Source organism: Ischnura elegans, chromosome 2, assembly GCF_921293095.1.
Source record: "Ischnura elegans chromosome 2, ioIscEleg1.1, whole genome shotgun sequence".
Lineage (NCBI taxonomy): Eukaryota > Metazoa > Arthropoda > Insecta > Odonata > Coenagrionidae > Ischnura > Ischnura elegans.
The window spans coordinates 87,756,986-87,773,601 of NC_060247.1; positions in this window are offsets into that span (position 1 = coordinate 87,756,986).

Consider the following 16,616-nt stretch of genomic DNA (forward strand, 5'->3'; position numbering starts at 1 on the left):
TTTGTTCAACTCGTGGATTTCTTTCGTAACTGCCACCACCGAGACTCCTTTGTTCAAATATGTGGCAACACATCCCAAACATCCAAATGTAAAACTAGTCGGTAACTCGAAAACGGAATCTTAATTCCAATGGCGCACCTATGTTTCGAATTATACATGTCGGCGAATCTTAATTCCAATTATACATGACATTGCCGGCCTCGGTGGCGCCGCAGTAAATCTCCGGCTGCTATCCTAGATGTCGCGGGTTCGAATCCCGCCTGGGGGGTTCGATCATCATCCAGGGCATAGATGAATGTGGTTATGAAATAAATTAATTGTAAGAGAGAACTATCTAGTCCTAAATTCACTTGTAAAATAAAGACGAAATTATTATTATTATTATTTTGTACTACTAAAAATTGTATTTATATGTGCCATAAGACGGAACAACCTCATAGGCCACATCTTGAGACATGATGGCTTGATAAAGACAATCGTCGAGGGACAAGTGGAAGGCAAGAACGGAAAAGGAAGACCTAGAACAAAATATATGGAACAAGTAAAGAAGGATATGAAAGAGAAGAAATACGTAGGTGTGAAAAGATTAGCTGATAGGAGAATTGAGTGGAGAGCTGCGTCAAACCAATCCTAGGATTGTTGACCAGTGATGTTGATGATGATGTGCCATAAATATTATTATTATAATTATTAAACAACTAACATGAAGCTAGTAATCCGCCACCGAAAAAGACCGGTCGGGCGAAAGTTGTCTTTGTGAGCCACAGTCAACGGAGCTGCAAGGCAGGCTCAAAATTGTCCCTACAACCGGAATCGTTCCTTATCACTCTTCTCTGGAGGATCCGTTCCGCTGGCACAAATCCATCCGGCAGGACCCATCACTAGCGGACACGGATATGCTAGCTTTTCAAGGGGCTGGTGGCAATTGCCGCGAGAGCCTATTATCCTCCAGTGGATCATCCTCCTGTGTGGTCTCCAGCAGCTCCATTCTCACCCGTAGAAACTTCAGAGTCCATCCGTCCGAAGGGAAAGGGGATAATCCCCTCTTAAGCGGCAACCTGGGTCTCCCTTACCCTCCTCCCCTCTTCAGCTGTCGCACGCTGTTGATTCCAAAGACCCCCGCTCGCACCTCTGCTACAATAGCATCGGGGGAGGCACCGTGGATATCCATTTCACCTTCACCAGTTTAAGAACCCTTGTGCAAACTTTTGACACCCATGGGAGCACTCCGTCGGAGATTGAGGAAGGTCAGTTAGAAGGGGCGTGAAAACTTAAAAAAAATAACTACAGAGAAAAGGAGAACTAATGTCGTTCTAAGGGACTAAGCAGGCGTTTCCGCAATTTGGATAAGTGGCGAAACGTATACGACCGCGTCCGTTTGTGTCTGCACAACTACTTGTTTGCTTCCGCCCCGAGGTTTTTTTCGCCTAGGAACCAATGGGATTACATAGGGAAGTCCCCAGTCCATCCCATAGAAGTATATATGATTTATACTGCCACTTTGCATGATGGTGTATTATTATTTTGTCAATAAAAATGGTGTGTTATTATTTTTTCGAAAATTTAGCGATCGTCAAATGCTGATGCGGTTTACTGTCCTTGTCTTTTAATTCAGTTTCCAAAATTGTGTTTGAGGTTATAATCTCCACAAATATCCTAATACTGGCGTTGCGACAGATATTTTATATTATCGGAAATAGAGGTAGGCTGTGCTTTCCCGGCGAATTGACCGCATGAAGAGTTCTCGGCATCGTCACCGGGTTTGGAACTGCATTACTGCCGACGTTTCGACTATTTTACTTTATGACTAGATATATTGGTTAATATATATATTTTCCAAATAAAGATGGGAATACAACTAACTTTTATAATTAAATAAAATCCACTACCTGAATTTTAAAGAGTTCGGACGTTATGTACTGGATGAAAAATTATAATTCATCTATATTAATAGATTTTTAGAAAAAAACAATGGATGTAATAAAAAAGACCGAGCCTATTAAAATTTCGGTAATGGATTTTATTTTATTCTAAAAGTTAGTTGTATTTCCATCGTCATTTGGAAAATATAGAGCAACCAATACACCAAGTAGGTATGTGCTATATTTATTGACATTCTGGAATCTAATGAATGTTTCCAGTTTCAATTACTACCAATTTACGACTAAATGTGTAGCTAAAAATATGATGTGTGTTGAATTTAGGCTGAATTTCATATTTACTCCCAATTACCTTACTCTAAGGCCTTTTCCTCACAGAAAGTGGTAATTATGATATGGCGCATGCAAATAATTCGAGACATTCTATCGCTTTTTACCCACGTATTCTGAAAAATGATACCTTGAATAATAAATTAGTTTAATTATTACATTTTTTGATATTTGGGACTCTTCTAAAACATTTTCATCTGTAGTAAACTCTATGGTAAAACGTGTTTCACTGCATATCAATATGGTCTGGTAATTTATAATTTGAATGTGTTTAAATTTTCTACTTAATATTATTGGAAACAGAAAAAATATTTCAAATTAAAATAAATTTACAAAGGAGAGGACACCATTACGTTCGGTGGCTAGGGAATTATCCTTGTAACTGATGGAACAGCGAAGATAAAACAAAGATCCTGTTGTTTAATTCTCTCCGGACGCATTATTTGCGTTAAATCATCTCAGGATTTTACCGGTTTATATTGTTGTGTTGTCAATGGTTGTGTATTGCCATAACCACCCTCACACAGAACAGCGATACCTTCAAATGTGTGCTGATCTGTGAGAGAGGTACGTCGTACAAAGGCAACAGCCGACACCGTGAGTCTCAGTAGTCTCAGAAGAAAACCTTCCGGAAAAAAGAATGCAGCTACCAACGTATCACTTTGGCTAAGAAAAGAGCTTTCAACGCAAGTCTGTCGCAAGAAAATTATAAGCCTAGACCGATTGCCAGGGACGTAACACCGTATTTATCAACAGTATCTACCAATATCTCCAATATTCTCAAGATATATATAGTTAATAGGCCCATTAGTGAACTTAGAGACTAAATAGGGAAGGTAAAAGATCTGCTTTGTAATCCTGAGCCCCGTTCACCTAATGATCTCTGGCGTCAACCAGATTTCCTGAGAAATTTGGCCCAAGGGACCTGGGAGAGACTGGTCGAGCGATGGCCACCAAGCTTAAGGAGCATAGGAAGCATTTTAGTCTTGGACATGCCGATAAGTCTGCAGTGGCTGAGCATCAATAGGCACCACAAGATAAAATGAGAAAGCGCCAAATTGGTCTGCCGTTCCGACAACTTCTGGGATATGCTTGCTAAGAAGGTCATTGAGATTGGCTTAATAAAAATACTTTTAGTCGTGACTCGGGGCATAAACTTGGCAATGCGTGGAATCCCTGTTTTTTGCTCAATGAAACTTACTCAATTTGCCCTGATGACTATAGAAGAATCGTCTGTCGAAGCGCTGGTGATACACAACTATTTATTCCATTAGAAATTCCTGGTAAAATTCAGGCAAACAAACATTCTTCGTGATCTACGTTGTGCTTAAGGATGCCACTATGAGGTGAAACCGGTTGCACGACCAAAAAATTGTTTGGTGGAGAAGTACAAACTATCAATAATAAATATTAAATACGATCTCTGCATTTCTCCAGGGTTTTCTTCCGCGTCAGGTCACCTTCGACCTGAAGACGCTGGCAGGACAGCCAGCGAAACTGTTGTCAATCAACCAACAACCTGACGCGGAAGAAAACCCTGGAGAAATGCAGAGATCAGACCATCGCCGCGGAAACCTACGCTCTAACAAATATTAAATACTTCCACGAAGTCACGGTCGATATGTTTGAGTAGATATCATTTCTACGTTTTGATCACGTCACGCGCGCGCTTGGGATTCATTCATCTGTGATAGGTTATGTTATTATTCATCTTCTAAAAATATTTAATCTTGGTTTCAGTGGCATTGTACGTTGACAACAAGGAAATTTTTCTCTAAGTATTCTGTAATGGCTTCTAACCCTTTTCTCGTTTGGCGGTAAAATTTAATCCCTTAAAGGGGACCGAGCAAAGCCTTGTCAAGCATTCCACTCCTTGTACCAGAAGAAATTTTCCGACAAGATATCCGAACCGTCTTGGTGAGTTTTCTTTAACCATCCTCCCATAATCCTTTACCTTGTTCCGGGCCGCTCTAAGGCTTTTCCACTTCACCTCAGTCGGCTGGAACTTCGTTATTTCTCACCGCACCCACCACGAACTATGTGCATTCCAACTGGCGAGGAAGGTGCAACTTACGTTTGTGTAAATAGGGTAGTTTCCTTGATCAAAGAAAGCGAAAGGCATTGATTGCGATTCGTTACCCGCCATTAGTGTATTCTTTAAATATGCCAATTATTTGGTTTTAGAAATTCCAGTTCAGACGATTGGCAATGGTCAATTTTATCCTCATTTGAAAAAGGCTAGATTGGCGCCCATGCAATGCCACTCCACGTGACGTCACAGGGACCAAGTTTCTATACGAGTAGATAGCATATTTACATCGTCTGAGATTACCAATGCATACATGAGGCACAGAGCTCAGGGAAACATGTCTTAATAATCACCTATTAAAACTGGCTAACCCACATAGCCAAATAACATCTGCATACTATATTGTATAAGCTCTCATCTCAAAACACCATAGTTAATTAAAGAAATACCTCATTTTCAATTTCCATGAACATTAATTCATCGCCCCAGCATGAAAATAAGAATCGGCTTCATTTGTCCATTTCGTTCGCAAAATAAGTACGATGGCTTACATCTAAAAAGTGCCTTTTTCGAAGGAATTCTCGTAAATAAACTCTTGTAAAAAGACCTGAGATAACCTACGATTTTTACAATAATTTTCGATCTCAGGAGCACTAATTGCATGAAGATTGGCTACTTCCTTCAAATTTAAAATTTATTCCTCAAAAGTGCAATTAATGTTTGATCAAAAGTTTTCCTTCAGCGTTCTACAGACTCTCTGTGATTCTTTAACGGGTATTTGTCGTCATATGTTGGTTTAAAAAACAACCCTTTCACTTACTCTCCTGTAAGCAGCTTCAAAATGAAGACATAATCACGCAATAGGTGATAATTCTATTTTCAAATTTCATTCAGAAATACGAGAGGGTGGAACTGGGAAGACCAGCTCGTCGAGAATTGTGTCAATATTTCCAAATAAGCTAAGACATGTGCATCAATGTATTACTTTTGGATAGAATCCTTAACTCTAAATATTTTGAAATATATTTTTTGAGCCTTTTTGATAACACTCCCTCCGGCGATATTATTAGTGGGTGAATACTGACTTCTTTTAATATTCAATTATTTTTTTATTTTGGAAGCCAAATTTCGATATTTTTGGATTTTCTCTCTTTCAGTGAACTCAACTTTATGACTTTGTGGCACTGCTACATAGACTATATTTGGTTTTCGTTCTGATTCTTTGATCAATAAAATATCAGTTCTCTTGTAATATACGGTTTTTGTCGGTGAATATTATCATTATTCATACTTCTGCGTGTAGTATTTTCTTCCTCATTCTGATAGCCAGAGCGAACGCCGAGCCTCAGTCTGGCAAGGAGTTCAGCCAGCCTCTTTCATCCATCAACAGGAAACCTATCCCAATTCTTGGTCTCCTCTTTGTCCCTCGCCTCGGTTACAAAGGAAAAGGACCAACTTGAAGTCATTCCGAGCCACTGAACTGAGATGGGAATCTGGCACGTTGCAAAGCAGAAGGCATCGGTCTGAGAGAGGAGTCGTTTATTGCCGATATTGTTCGCTTTGGGAGGAGTTGGCCACAGAAGCAGTGTTCCCTCCCCTTCACTTTCCCTTTCTCCGCTCTACAATGGCGCTCTCTTGTTGGTCCCCTCAGCAGAGACACCTTGCGTGACAAGGAGGCATCCCTCTTACCCCCACTAACGTCTCGGTACATCCTATGGGGTGCGTACGACACGCATTGAGATTACAGCACTTTCAAATGGGCTGGTTCGCCAATTTTATTTAATTGTCGATCGTGATAGAGTGTGCATCAACATCTACATAATACCCTGCGAGCCATCTGTAGGGTGTTTGGCAGGGGGTGATCAATCACCAGCATGCAGCATGCAATTTGATTTGTGCATGCACACCACATGGTCCAAAAACTCTTCGCATACTTAAAAATTATGCTACCATATGCTGTTAGAAATGATAATGAAATTCAGAAACATACATTAAAGTATATACACATAAGTTAGTAGGCTATACTACAAGTCTAATGTGAGTTCTAACGCTGCCGTTATAATCTCTTATTGATCGTGGAAAAAAAGACATTCTGAATCTGTCTATTCTACAGTCTGTCTCTCTTATTTTATTTATATGACCTGATCTACCGTATGTTGGCGTCCGTAAGATATGGCTAACTTCGTTAGAAAAGACACTGCTCTTGAATTTATCTAAAAGGTTTAGTCTATTTTTCAATCTACGGTCTGACAGAGATTCCCATCCGAGTTAATTTAAGAGGTGAGTTACACTAACAAGACTATCGTACCGACCTTTCACGTACCTGGCAGCTCTTCTTTGCACGCGTTCTAACACTGTTTTTAATCCTATTCCATAAGGGTCCCAAAACACTGTCAGCGTATTCTAAATGGTGTCTAATGAGGGAGAAGTAGCTAATTTCTCTTTATTTGTCGTGTGAAGAGTAAAGAGACCACATTTTCTCTTGTTTTCAACCATCGTTGGTCGCTTGGCGTCTATCAGACGCCACGCCATTTTTTTGTGTTTGCTCACATCGTGTTTTCATAGTTTGGAAACTCATATTCCTTGTATCTTATTATTTTATGATTTTAAAATAGTCATCAATTGATCATATTTTTTGTCACATTCATGGAATAAATTTCGATATTTTGTTGTTTTTTGAATCTGGAAGCTTCGTGATAGTCATCGTAAAGTTTTTAAATACGTTTATAATTTAAACTAACAATTATTTAAAGCAATACATTTTGTATATGCGTCTTATTGCTACGAGTTTTTTTATTGTAATCAATTTTACACCTGAATAAAACTATCATTGCGTAGAATTTACTATAGTTCCCGCATAATTTGAATGAACCTTGACGAATAATACACCGTTTTCCCCTCTGCTACATACGCTTATGGTGGCTTATTAAATTAAAGTAGATGGATAAAATTAACCATAAACATACACATAATAATTTTGTGGTGGCATTGAATAATAACTTTATAATCCGATAGGAGATATTTTGGCTCAAGTTCAACTGAACGCGCAATCAATATAAAATGTCTCCGAAATATTTCCCCTGTAGTCAAAATCATTTATTGGGTTATTAGCAAAATCCGTACTGCGAAACTGTGAAAAATATGCTTGCATTTACTGTCCAAATTAAATATGTTGATACAATTTCGATGAATGAAAAGCTGTAAGAAACGTAAAAATAAATATTACTCAGTATTTTATCAATACAAATATCTCCATCATTATTATGCATAAATTTGTTGTCCATTCATAAAATTAAGGATTCCATGAATGATGTATTGTAGTTAAAACAGTTAATTTTACTTGTATGCATTGTTTAACTCTTCCTAAATGGTGTCTGTGAGACGCCGCGCGACAAATAGCGTTCCAAAATGTGACATGACTGGTGGAGGGTTTATTTGTAGCCTTCTTATCGAGAAATCCCAACGGGAAATCGAAGGCGTTAACACTATCGCTGAAAAAGTTGACGAGGTCACGAAATCATTCTTTATAACATTCAATCCAAAATTAATTCTCAGGGCTGTCAACCAACTCTTTGGGTGTAGGGACTTTTGATTTGATTTACTTGTTTTACCTGGCCCTGATGAGCAGTGGCGCGGTGAGGTGAGGTTTTGAGGGATTAAACCACCCCCCAGAGCTTAGATTTTTTAAAAGTTAAACCCATTTTACTTAATTGCATTAATATTACCCATAGAATTTTGTAAGGAATTATAAAATATCCCTCAGAAAGCTGTAAAACTCACTATTTATCCTAATTTTTCTGGAGGAGGGCCCCCGCACCTCCCGCTTAATCTGGCGGGTATGCCATACCACCAGACACCCCAGTATTAGTTTCGCCTAAAACTCCTCCCAGCCTTCCTAATTCCTAGCTGCGCCCCTGCTGATGAGATCAAAATCCGTCCCCCTCTTCATCTGGGCAATAAAATAAATACAGGCATCATTCAAAAATACTTTAGTCGATAAATTTAAATTTTTATGTAATTAGGCCACGTTCTGATTTTGTGCCAGCTGTCAGATCAACTTCGTCCTTGACTAGTTGCGTATCTGGTCATCCGACTGGGCGCTGAATGAGCGGGAAAAGGTACGTTGGAATGATCTCGCCATAGGAGTGAAAGAGGCTGAGCCTTGAGAACAGACGCGGATAACGATATCTCTCGGATTTTCGCTTGGTTTGGTTCTCCTTCTAACGCTTCGTCGAGGGACAACCCCATCGCCTTCAATGATCCACTTGAATTCCTAAATCACCGAAGACGATGGGCTCCTCGAAATACTTTAGGGATAAATGGAGGACATAACCCGGGGTGAAACACCAGAGATCTTCTCCTACAATGGAATGACCATGGCTGCACTCTGAGTATGGGATTAGCTGAAGCCAATGCGGGACCTGCTGAAATTGCCAACAACCATGTATTATAAATAGAGAAATTTCCAACACTTAAACACGAAGATAGTGTATAAACTTTTGTTTTGAGTAACCAAGTACTTCATATTCCAAATTGAACTCGATACCGAATTCTATGAGCTGAAAAAAGTTTCAAAGTTGAATCATTTCCCATTTATTGAAATAATTCATTTTACTGCAGTGCTGGACGCCCTTCCTAAGACGACCGAATTGGGTATTTTTTGGCTTCATTTTTGGAGGAGTTACCGTCATTTCATTTTTTGGAATTTAGTAATACGACGACTTATTGCTCCATTTTTTAACTTAGTACCGAAGCATTTATGTAAAATAAATATTAAAGTTAATCAATTTAAACGTTAAAGTTATGGAATTTTTTCTCCTGTGAACCAGTGACGTTGGCAGCTATGTTTCGCATGATTGGGCATCATTGATCACCAACATAAGCGGATGCACACGCCTCCTAGTCTACCTCACCATAAAACACAGTAGTCCCAGTATAAATCCGCACAAATAACGTCGCTAGGTTGCTGTTTACAACCAGTTGCAGATTATGAATAACAATCGCCATGCTGTATATGTACTACTCTTAAAAAGCGGAGGATATTTTTTTCAAATTACATTTATTTTCCTTGACTCCAATGTGTATTGTTTCATTTCTATTCACTCGATATATAATGCCATCTAAAAAAATGCCTCCAAATAAATATGTACAAATGGAGTCGCGAGGTTAGTGATTACATGCGGTTGCAAATTATGCTTAACAATCGCCATGATGTATAATCACTACCCTGTAATAGCTGAGGATATTATTTTCAAGTGAATTTATTTTTCTTTGCTCCAAAGTTTAATGTTTCATTTCTATTTTCTCGATATAAAATGCCATCTTATTATTTTAAGGTTGTAGAAAACCGACTTTAGGTTGCTGAGAGCAATGCTAACTGCTGTGAAAGTAATACATGAGCAAACAAAGAAGAAGTAAATCGAACAAGATGGTCAATATTAGACGTTCTTCATGAGTTTCACGTTGGAATAGGTATTTTCCTCCGCATAAATGTCTACAAATGGCGTCGCGAGGTTGCTGTTTACATACGATTGCAAACCATGCATAAAATTGCCATTCATCACTAATTCATCACTAATCACTAAACACTCTTTAAAAGTAGAGAATATTTTTTACAAATAATATTTCTTTTCCTTTACTACAACGTTTAGTGTGTATTTTCTATTCACTAGATATAAAATGCCATCTTATTATTTTATGGCTCTATGAAAACCGAAATTAGATTGCTGAAGGCAATGAGAACTGCTGTAAAAATATTACGCGAACAAACGAACAATAATCAAACAGTGTAAGCTGGTCAATATTAGCAGCTCGTCATGGATGTCATATTGGGATGAGTATTTAGCCTCCTCTACACATTGACTACGTACCATCATTTGCAAAAGTCTTGCAACAAATCGAGTGGCGCCACTTTCGCTCCATTGTCGATTTCTGGCCACCATTAAATTTGAATGATCACTATCTGGGTATGAATCTTCATGGAAGCTCGTGAAGGACTCACGAACGGGTCATCGTGACACGGGAGGGAGACGTAGGAAATCATTACGATGCTCAGTTGAGTAAACGAGCGTCGATGTTGCTGCGTCGTCGCGGCGTTTGAGATTATTTTTATACTCGTAGTTGACTGGAGTAGAGAATTGAAAATGTTTACCCGTTTAAAGAGTGGGTACCTATGAGGACTGGCTTCCAATGGTAAACCCCATAAGGCCGGCTGGGGGCACGATTTCGCCATAAGGAATACGGAAATCAACTCGCTCGTAAATATTTTTAGGGGTTCAACGTTATTCAGGAGACTTTATATTAAGTTGTTGAAATATTTGTTCGATATAGGAGAATTAATAAATGAAAAAAATTTAACTGGCAATTTTCTGAAAAAAAAACACGGCTCTTTCGACTCCATCATCTTTACTTGATTGACATTGAATAGTTCATAATAGTACATGATCGAAGATGCAGGCCATAAATATTTGAGCACCAGTTTGGGCGGAACATTCTCTCAGGGGCCGCAACATAAAGTGCCCAAAGCTCGATTATAAAGGATGTGGAGAGCTTTGATGCGCACAATGCCCGAATCGAAACGGACCCAGTGCTGACTAAGGAAGGGCGACCCGCCTCCTATGCAAGGAGAACGAGGCAGAAAACTGAGAGATTATGAACTCCCTCACTCTCTATCTCACACTCTCTGTCCTCCCGAGTTCAATTTGCTCCTGCCACCATTCCCGGAATCAAGTGAAAGAGTCCCTTTTTGGACATTGTAAGCCATTCCTCCGCGACAAACACCGTTTGCACAAGGCCAATGGGGCCCTTTTTAAAACGATTTCGATCGTGCGGCTGGCTAGAAGAGTCGAAAAGTCATCGCCGAGTGCACAATCACAGAGATGTGAGGCACTTCTTCGCCGTCTTTTGTCCCCACTATAGGTCTTCACTCATGAATAGGGCCATCCTCTTCCTACTCCGTGAGATGGCTTATTTTTCTTATTCTTCTTCACTTTGCATTTCCACTCTACCGGCGAGAGACTCCGAGGGGGGCCTGTTCGCTTCGTAGGCCAGAGGACCCGAGATGTCTACGGACCCCACCGGGCCCTGTGGAAAAGCAGGGGAGGATCCTTACCCTGCTTGGACCTTTCAAGAGGGTCCCTTCCGAACACAAGAACGCTGTTTGCCCGACAGGACGAAAGCCTTAGCGGGACGGTTTCTCCCAGACTTCCGCGCGTGATCGAGCATTTCGTTCCCGCTGAATGGATATGTGCCTTCCCCCTTCTTTTGAGTGTCCTGGCGGAACGGAAAATATGGGAGACAGAAGAAGAAGAAGAAGATACACGACTCAGTTATACACTTAGCACATTCATTGTGAATTGGTTTCAGCGAGAAGCGATGCCATTATCAGTGATTTATTTTATTATGGTTAACGCATTACTTATGGAAAATTCTTAGCTGCACATTGTGGCACCATTGGAAACTCTATTTGCTCATATTATTGAATTTGTTTGAACGCCGATTCTGTAAATCTCCCCGTACTTCAGCAAGATAATTAAGGTTTACGAATTTTTTCCATTAGACAATTTCGGGAAAGATAGTTGTTGAGGTGCCCTCTCGGTAATATAACTAATCTGTGGATATTGATACAAGAGCCGTCCCTTTTGCATTTTGATTTCATCATAGCTATTTATTGGATTCTAGCTTAATAAAATTTTAAGAGCCATTTTCAAAATAGGTACATTGCAGGACGCGGTAACAGCAAATTAAGATAGTGAACTTACCCAAAAGAGTGGGTGGCATTCTAACCAAGCAAGTTCTTACGGAAAGAGCTGTTGGACACAATACAGCTTCCCCCTTAATTCGACCTGCCTAATCAGAATAGTTTCTTAAAAATCATGGGTTCCCGGGCCCCATATCACAAACAATGAGCTTAAATCGACGGTGGTTATCAGTATCATACTTTCAGATATATGTTCAAGAAGCATTATTTTTGTAATGATAGTTTCATAACCACCGAGCATAGCGACAACATATGAATATTTTAGCATTCTAACCCTGCTGACGATGACCGTAAAGAACGACAAAATCGGTTGATAGATCATTTTTTAACAAAGAAATGTCTTTGTTCATCACTTTAATGAGAATATAAATTTGGATCTCTTATTTATTTTTTATTTATTCCCATACAACCGAAAACAGCACATAATGGCCTTAATATCGGGTTTTATTAAAAAATCGCACGTGCACGAACAACCATGCCTTTGATAGGGACAACCTATCCAGGCGGGACTAGAACATGCGACCTCTAGTTTCGTTTGATTTGTTTCTTTTACCTGGCCCTGATGAGGCCACAATCTGGCTCCCTCTTCCTCTGGGCCAGACGAGGACTTTACCCTGTTACCACCGAGGCCGGCAATATAATATTATTGCTGTTGACACATAGTATTCGATTAGAAGTTTTAGTAAGAGCAAGTTCTAAACGAGAAATTCGTCACTAAAAATTTAAAACACGACCGATCGAGTGAGGCGTTTCCTTGAAGGTGACTGCTAATCACAACCTTAATTGCGTTTAATTATATATCGTGCCCACCAGCTGAGGTATCAGTATGAGGCATCAAGATTATCTGAATAATATCCGAGAATTAATTACCGTTTTTCCTGAAAACGATCGGAATTGCTCCATAGTAGATTCCATGATTGATAAGCGGTTCTAGCAATGGAAATGTTTCACTCACCGGTCAGAGCCATAATTATCTCCGCAATTACGCCCAGTAAAGTCGTTGTGAACGAAGAGTGACACAGGCCGATTTTCTTTTTTCTCAATTTTTTTATAAGGGAAAAGGATAGCCGGAAAATGAGACGAATTAAGAAGCCGAACCCAGCTGAACGAGTTATTGCATCCTCCGTTTCGCCAGGAAGCGGTTGCAAAAAACCTCGCGGTCGTTTTTATTTTTCTCAAAGGGCGCTTCCATCCCGTTGCCGAATTCACGCGTGCAATCTGCCAGGCGATACAACACATCCCTCCTCTCTCTCTCGCTAGAAGAGCCGCGAACCAAAGCCGCTGTTTCCCAGTTGGGAGGAGACTTTGCTTTGCTTATTGGTCTGATCATTCGCAATTTGTTAAGGCGTCCCAAATTACGGGGGAATGGGGAAGTTCGAATATTCTCTACGTTCTCCCACCACAAAAAAAACATCCGATAAACAACACCCGCAAGATTTGCGGCGTGGCGGTCCACGTTTATACAGGGATGAGAAGAAAAAAACACCACCCCGTTCTCACCGACCATGGACGGGTGGGGTTTTTAATTCGGGAGGGGTCAGGAGGGGGGCTTTCGGAAGGAAAAGAAGTTTTTTTTTGTGTGGGGAAATATAGGATTCAGGCTTTTGCGTGTTGCACCATGAGAGCTGTCACGGTATGGACGAGACGGGATGGGGTGATTACTCCAGAATTTACGACGGTTTAAATATCAACAGCCAGGAGATGGGGTTGAATGTGCGGGGAGGCACAAATAACAAGGTGGTAGGCAGTAAAAAAGAAAGAAGGGAAGAGATGTGTCGTGGGTTGAGCAGATGAAGGCCTTTCGCTCTTTTGTTTCCACCACGAAACGAAAGAAGGAACGGGTCGAGCATTAGTGGAAGAGGAAGGCGAATGAATCTTTTTCTCTCTCTCTTTGTCTCGAGGGCGGAAAGAAATTCATGCTCCAAGGGAAAATATTCGACTTGGCTTGTCCGCACCCTTCCGTGAAATATATTGATGAGGCATTGGAGCCAACAAAATAACATGATCATGATCATCCTGCGACCCTTACACCATCCATTTGAATTCAGTGATTTAAAGCGCGACTCTCTAGTCCGCTAATTCGAGAGGGTTTTTGAATAAAAGAAAGTTTTTGACTTTTACATGAAGAAAAGTGGGTAGTAGTTCGGAAATAATGTCAATTTTTGTCCTGGGCATCTGAGAGTTTTCACCCTTTCGGCTGAGCTGAGGCCTGAAAGTCTTCATTTTCAGGTGTGAACTGAAATTATCAAAGGGGTAGTAGGAATATATTAAAAATATTATTCAAGGTGTTTTTGGAACATTTTCGGATGAAAAGGTAAAAGAGAGGTGTCATTTCACACTCGTCTGAACACAACTTGAATATGCAGCGAGCATATGGTATCCGGTGCAGAAGGACTTAATCCATGAGCTTAATCAATTACAAAGGCATGGGCGTACTCAGAATCAAAACTAGGGGGGTGGCAAAACTATCAGTCGTCGTTCAAGTTGTAACTTTTTTGCACAAAAAAGGTCAATGAAATAAATTTTTCAATGAAATAATGACAGCAATTTATTAGTTTTTATAATTACTAGTTTGAAAATTTCTTCAAAAGAAAAATTTGTTCATAACTTTTATTTTGGACTAAATTTATTTTCGCTTCTGGGGGGGTAGTTTTCCACCGCCCTGCCTCCCGATGGGTACGCCCATGTACAAAGGAAAGGTACGCGGTTCGTCAAAAACTGCTACGGTCGTACAGAAAGCGTTACCCAGATGTTAAAAGAATTAGACTGGGAGCCACGATTTATAGAGTAGGATGCTGCGCGCTAGGCTTAGATTGCTTGAGCAATGTAGATTGGAAATCTTTCACAGCGACACTTAGAACATCACATTAGAAGCCCACTATATTTCCAGGTCCAACAGAATCGATAAATTGAGAGAGATATTTTGCCGGACGGATAGGTATGGGAATTCATTTTTTCCCCGAACACTAAAAGGAATTTAATAAAAGCTTTAATAAAAGTATTTCATTTTTACTTGTAAACGACTGTTGTTCTTCCACCCGCCGCCACTCACCTTTACCGCTGGCTTGCGGGGTACTATGCTGATATACCACTTCTGTCCCCTCATCCTTGGCAGAGATTCCTCTGCAAAAACAATAATGCTACATTAGGCCATCCCACTCTCTCCTGAAATTTATGCTCAGCTTGTTCACCTGTCCCATTACCCGTAAACACTGACCATATGCGAATCGAAGCCTCTTACAATCCCACGTCAAGTTTGGATCACGGGAATTTGTCGAATGTCGATGTTAAATCCCACGCTCATTCGTTGATTGGACTTCATAGAGCATCCATCAACTGAAAATACACTTGTGACTTCGATATACAATTGACTCGCCTTCTACGCTATTGTTAAATGAACCAATAAAAAAACCATCGATAAAGCACAAACTACTCTAGCAATATATTTTAATGAGATATTTCCCCACTTTCAAAGGTCGATTTTATTGAAATGAAATCGATCGATTCGGCTTTAACTTTGTGAAAATCCATGTTGAAATGAAAAATGAACAACCTTGGTAAATTTTCACTGGAAATTTTTATTGGTACGACTTATCGAATAATAAAACATGGGAAGCCAGTATCAGTGAAGTTTTTTCGTGTTCTGAACCGGGTCAGGTCCTCCATACCTCCTTCCAACGTTTCGAAAAGTGACTCGCCCATCGAGTTCAGGGATTTAGGAATCCAATGATCAACCGATTTGATTCCTAAATCCTTGAAGACGATGGGCGGGTCGCTTGTCGTAACTTTGGAATGAGATATGGAGGACCTGACCCGGTGCAGAATCCGATAAGGCTTCACTGCTAAATTTCGCATGGAAAGAAGTAAACATTACGAGAAACCAGTATTTTTCCGTTTGTAGTTATTTATCCCCTTATTCTCAAGCTGTTTGCAACGAAAAATCAACGGTCCTAACCGTAGGAAGTAAATCGACGACGCCATTGGCTGTTGTCGAGCTAGTTAACGCCTCTCAGCCAGTGGCGCAGCGAGGGGGGAGTTTTGGGGGATAAACCCCCCCAGATCTGAGAGAAATTTTTAAGTTTAATCCATTTTACTTAATTTAATTGATATTACTAATGGAATAGAGTAAGGATTAATAAAATATCCCTCAGAAAGCCGTAGAAAGCACCATTATGAACCATTTACCTTAAAATTCCGCAATTTATTAATATCGCACCTGCCGCTAACCCTGGTGGGTATCCCATATCCCCACACACCACGATATTAGTTGCACCTAACCCCCCCCCCCCCCCAGCCTTAATTCCTAGCTGCGCCCCTGCTTTCAACAACTCCTCCGTCTCGCGCATATATGTCGTATGGTTCGATTTCATTAGCACCCTTATGAGCGTTCCTTCCTCAAACAAGTGGTTCTCTCTGAACGAGTTGATAAACTGTAACTTTAATGGCATCCCCAAGTCTTCAAAAGTGGGTGCCAGCTATCAGTTATCTTATTCTAAAATTATGAAATACTATCAAAATGAGGAAGTTTTTATTTTCGCCTTGACTAGTATTTCCTCCCTTCCATGTACCAAATTCTTTAGGCCGTTTTACACGGGGCACATCATTGCGCAATCTGACG